Source organism: Sinocyclocheilus rhinocerous, unplaced genomic scaffold (assembly GCF_001515625.1).
Source record: "Sinocyclocheilus rhinocerous isolate Xijiao unplaced genomic scaffold, SAMN03320098_v1.1 scaffold1365, whole genome shotgun sequence".
In the NCBI taxonomy this organism is placed as follows: Eukaryota; Metazoa; Chordata; class Actinopteri; order Cypriniformes; family Cyprinidae; genus Sinocyclocheilus; species Sinocyclocheilus rhinocerous.
This window is the reverse complement of record NW_015628688.1, coordinates 44560-50559: the sequence shown is the minus strand read 5'-3', so window position 1 is coordinate 50559 and position 6000 is coordinate 44560. Positions and strand designations below refer to the sequence as shown.

The 6000-nt window shown below is 34.0% G+C and overlaps 1 protein-coding gene across 3 annotated transcripts in view; it reads right to left on the bottom strand.

The window, feature by feature from the left end:
* LOC107738099 (tubulin polyglutamylase TTLL4-like) overlaps positions 1–4100 on the bottom strand; it is a 20503-nt gene extending 16403 nt beyond the window's left edge. The window contains exon 1 of one of the 3 annotated variants that reach the window (XM_016549774.1): positions 4025–4100. The gene's annotated coding sequence lies outside the window, so the exon portion shown is untranslated. Of the gene's footprint in view, positions 1–1936; positions 2011–4024 lie in introns of those variants that run through there. The other 2 variants (XM_016549772.1, XM_016549773.1) reach the window with 2 other exon arrangements.
* Between the last annotated feature and the right edge of the window lie 1900 nt (positions 4101–6000).

Below are 6000 nucleotides of genomic sequence, written 5' to 3'. Positions count from 1 at the left end.
GACTAAAATTTAAAAAGTGAAAAAGCATAATAGGACCTCTTTAAAAAAAATTATTATTTGAAATCAATTACAAATTTTGGTTCATTAAACTGAATTCTGAAATAATAAATTCTTCTTTATTCTTTAAAATGTTTAATTATTTAATCCCTTAAAATGAAAAAGACCATAACTACCTGTTAAAAGATATATGCCATAATTTCAAAAGGTAAAAATGAACCTAAAAAGTGCAAAAACACCCTAGAATTTTCTCATTGCAAGGTCACATAAATATTAAATAACTTCTTATTATTGGAGCGAAACCACAGCTGTTGTAAAGAGAAAACAAAAGCTTGAAACATTGTTTTCTGTCTGTACAATTAATAAAATCACACACTTTCCATCACCAGCATTAGCATTCATCGTGGTGCCTTTGTGATGTCTGTCCTCCATTCAGCCCTCTAGAAAAAAGTCTCTCTCCACGTTTCCTCTTCTTTTAGAAATAGATATATGATGCTTCTGAAAAAAGCAGCTTGAAAAAGCCAGTCTCTGTCCTCAGACTTTGTTGCAACTATTGTTTTTTTTTTTTTTTTCATGCTACAGAAACTGCGAAGGGAAAAGGAAAGAAAAATAACACCTACAAACATCTTTTCCCAACATTCAGAGACGCTTGTCTCCTGCTCTGTTTGATGGACACTTTAGGACATCTATTTGTGGATCAAAACAAAGACATAACTGTAATCTCCTCCCATTCATACTGGGCAGTAGCACCATCATCACATTACAAACTCTCCGAAACAAAGGGGGCGAATACTCTCGCCATTGAAACAGACCCATTTACGGTGAGACACCACCACATCATCTGCTCATGCCTGTGCAATCCCCCCCCCCCCAAAAAACAAACAAACAAACAAAAAGCCATATCTGAGTATTAAAGTGTTCAAGACACTTTTTTTCTCCTTTCAGAAATCATTTTACTGAAATTTCTAAGCAGACTGACATCTGTATGTCAGATACCAACCTTCTGAAAGATTTTATTTAAATGATTATCTATATAAAATAATAATTATTATAGTTATATTTAGATACAAATGCCTCTAATAAAAGCCTAAATGCAGACAGTGATATCACACTTGCTAGCAAACTAATTTTACTCTACACAAGCACAATAAAATATTTCAGAGTAGAACAAACCCAGAAAATAAATAAATACATACATTCATACAAATATTGTATACATTTTAAAAATACTTTTGAATATTTCCAGATCTAGAAAAAAACAATTTTAACATGTTTGGACATGTACCATAGTATTCTTGAACACAGGAATAAGATAAAAGTATATATTTGATTCTCTGTTAAGTATGACAGTGAACTAAAAGAAAACTTCCAATCAATATTCTCTGTATAGACAGCTCATAAGATTTTGAGACACTCCAACACTGTGTTTGACCAAAGGCTTGATCTTTTCAGATTCCTTAGTCTGAATTCCACGAGATTAGCTAAAACCTACACCTCCCCTCTCTGTAGACACAAACACCATGTTGTTATAATTATTAATCAATATTTTGGCTTCCATCGGTCTGGCGTTGAGCTTTCATCAAGCCAACACACATGAACGGGGCTTTATCGTTTTGAATAAAGTCAAAGGAGACATACAGGCTGTGACTTAAAACCCTGTCAGCTGCCTGGCTAGACGGTATTTCTGGAAATCATAGCCACATTAAATACTGCCTACGCAGGCAGCGCACTAGATTTTGAGACGCGGCCAAAACGAGGCTAACCGTTAGCGCGTTAGCTTACCACACAACACTCGCCGCACAGTAGGGTTAACAACTCTTTCTCATGCCATACATCACCAGCGTCATCGTGTACGGGACGAACACGTTTTGTGTAACACTAACATTTATTACTACACAAAGACTTCTGTCTATTTCTGCAAGTGATAAACGCGTCTTACCGGCTCGGGATGACAGGGCAGTTTGTAGTTACCTCAGAGAGAGTGTCGCGCTCGAGAAACCCGCCTCGTGCTGCCTGCCCCCACCCCCACACACACGATATACAGGCTGACTGTCTGTTACTGCTGGTAAACTATTAAAACTCGCGTTCAGTAACTGAAACAAAGCGGGTATAGATTAACACTACATGAAAAAAATAACGAAAAATCGAAAATGAGAAATGTTGCCTTGGCAACTAACGTTAACTGAAATCAATAACTTACTAAAACTAAAAAAAGCTATAGAAATATATGAAATTATATGAAAATGTAAATTTCACATAATAAAAAAGCTCATAAAATGACTAAAACTAAAATTATAATGAAAACGGAAAATATATTAAATATAATATAAAAAATAATATAGACTACAGTGTATATAGGCAAAAATACTATAACAAAGTGTATAAATAATAGGCTAGGCTACTAAAATAACACTGGTCTGAACCATAATAGATGTTTCTAATAGAAGTTAGATGAAGTGAATAACATATAATGACGCACCACTTATTATTTGAATGCATGACTGATACTGTACACAATATATTTATAGGGAAGGCCGAGGCTAGTTGTCACACCAATTGCTATAGTTAGGCTAATACTTCTCGGAGGTTTAATTTTTAATGTAATTTTATGTAGGCACATGCATTAAAGTCTTGTTGTGGTTTTGGTCATTAAATATTGTAGTTAATAAACTATAAGGTTTATAACATTTGAACACTGTGGTTTCACTTGTTACCCAACTATAGCAAAAAAATCTGATGATAAAATTTTTTAAAACTTATAGTTATATACAGTATCTCTTGTGACAACTTGTGACAATCATTTGTGGTCTTCCCTACATACAAAATACATATACATATATAGAAAAATCGTCAGAAAATTTTCTATATAATAAATATTTTGAAGCTCTGACTAATTATAAAACTCTAAAAAAAACAACAACAACAATTTGACACCCGATAGATATGAAAAAACAACAACAATTTAACAAACAAACAAACAAAAAGCCATATCTGAGTATTAAAGTGTTCAAGACACTTTTTTTCTCCTTTCAGAAATCATTTTACTGAAATTTCTAAGCAGACTGACATCTGTATGTCAGATACCAACCTTCTGAAAGATTTTATTTAAATGATTATCTATATAAAATAATAATTATTATAGTTATATTTAGATACAAATGCCTCTAATAAAAGCCTAAATGCAGACAGTGATATCACACTTGCTAGCAAACTAATTTTACTCTACACAAGCACAATAAAATATTTCAGAGTAGAACAAACCCAGAAAATAAATAAATACATACATTCATACAAATATTGTATACATTTTAAAAATACTTTTGAATATTTCCAGATCTAGAAAAAAACAATTTTAACATGTTTGGACATGTACCATAGTATTCTTGAACACAGGAATAAGATAAAAGTATATATTTGATTCTCTGTTAAGTATGACAGTGAACTAAAAGAAAACTTCCAATCAATATTCTCTGTATAGACAGCTCATAAGATTTTGAGACACTCCAACACTGTGTTTGACCAAAGGCTTGATCTTTTCAGATTCCTTAGTCTGAATTCCACGAGATTAGCTAAAACCTACACCTCCCCTCTCTGTAGACACAAACACCATGTTGTTATAATTATTAATCAATATTTTGGCTTCCATCGGTCTGGCGTTGAGCTTTCATCAAGCCAACACACATGAACGGGGCTTTATCGTTTTGAATAAAGTCAAAGGAGACATACAGGCTGTGACTTAAAACCCTGTCAGCTGCCTGGCTAGACGGTATTTCTGGAAATCATAGCCACATTAAATACTGCCTACGCAGGCAGCGCACTAGATTTTGAGACGCGGCCAAAACGAGGCTAACCGTTAGCGCGTTAGCTTACCACACAACACTCGCCGCACAGTAGGGTTAACAACTCTTTCTCATGCCATACATCACCAGCGTCATCGTGTACGGGACGAACACGTTTTGTGTAACACTAACATTTATTACTACACAAAGACTTCTGTCTATTTCTGCAAGTGATAAACGCGTCTTACCGGCTCGGGATGACAGGGCAGTTTGTAGTTACCTCAGAGAGAGTGTCGCGCTCGAGAAACCCGCCTCGTGCTGCCTGCCCCCCCCACACCCACACCCACACACCCACACACACACCCACCCACACACGATATACAGGCTGACTGTCTGTTACTGCTGGTAAACTATTAAAACTCGCGTTCAGTAACTGAAACAAAGCGGGTATAGATTAACACTACATGAAAAAAATAACGAAAAATCGAAAATGAGAAATGTTGCCTTGGCAACTAACGTTAACTGAAATCAATAACTTACTAAAACTAAAAAAAGCTATAGAAATATATGAAATTATATGAAAATGTAAATTTCACATAATAAAAAAGCTCATAAAATGACTAAAACTAAAATTATAATGAAAACGGAAAATATATTAAATATAATATAAAAAATAATATAGACTACAGTGTATATAGGCAAAAATACTATAACAAAGTGTATAAATAATAGGCTAGGCTACTAAAATAACACTGGTCTGAACCATAATAGATGTTTCTAATAGAAGTTAGATGAAGTGAATAACATATAATGACGCACCACTTATTATTTGAATGCATGACTGATACTGTACACAATATATTTATAGGGAAGGCCGAGGCTAGTTGTCACACCAATTGCTATAGTTAGGCTAATACTTCTCGGAGGTTTAATTTTTAATGTAATTTTATGTAGGCACATGCATTAAAGTCTTGTTGTGGTTTTGGTCATTAAATATTGTAGTTAATAAACTATAAGGTTTATAACATTTGAACACTGTGGTTTCACTTGTTACCCAACTATAGCAAAAAAATCTGATGATAAAATTTTTTAAAACTTATAGTTATATACAGTATCTCTTGTGACAACTTGTGACAATCATTTGTGGTCTTCCCTACATACAAAATACATATACATATATAGAAAAATCGTCAGAAAATTTTCTATATAATAAATATTTTGAAGCTCTGACTAATTATAAAACTCTAAAAAAAACAACAACAACAATTTGACACCCGATAGATATGAAAAAACAACAACAATTTAACTTACCTTGTACAAATTCACATCTTTTATGATAAGTTCTTAAGGATATACTAAACTAAATAATATCACCAATAAAACAGAGAACAACAGATCCAAAGGAGGTTTTCTGTGGTAAAGCTTGAGCCAACTGACTAAACTTATCCAGTATCCTCTCGAGTTATTGAAAACTCCTTTACAGAATGAAGTAACCCAGTATCGCCATCTCACATGCACTTAAAATTAAATATGCATTGTGACAAACCACCTGCAATTCAAACTCTCAGCAGGTCACAATGATGCTCTGCCCTTAGACACACACACACACACACACACACACTTGGTGAACTAAGCAAACAGTTGCTATAAAACACACAGTCTGTTAAACATATCCTGGTGGCTTTACATTAAGCTCTGCAATACCTTTTAGTCTGAGTCAAGGATGAGACTGTACGATTTCAGTGACCCTCGTGAAATCACAATGCTGTGCTGTCGTGTAAGATTCTCGGGTGAGAGAGGACTCGGTTAGATCTTTTCTTCAATGAGCCCTAGACTGACATGACACTGGATAGGGTTACAAGTGCAGAACTGAAGTTGTGGTTACATTACCATGGAAAGACAATTCACACCTACTAACTAGGCCAAGGTTGAAGTACAGTACTGAGGGGAATAAATATCTGAGAATAAATGACAAAATAAATGTATGCCTGTTTATCTGGTTTATTATAATTTAGCTTTTGTGTAAGGTACTAAAAGTCTAGAAATGATGTTCCTGTAATCTGATATTCCATTTACAGTAAAACACAATAAATCAATCAAATAAAACCAACCTTCAAAATGATCAAGATCAGCAAATTTAAGACAGTGCCAATATCCTATCAGTACTGAATTTACAAGTACTAAGTTTTAGTTAAAAAAACCTAATTAGGATGGGAAAATAGAA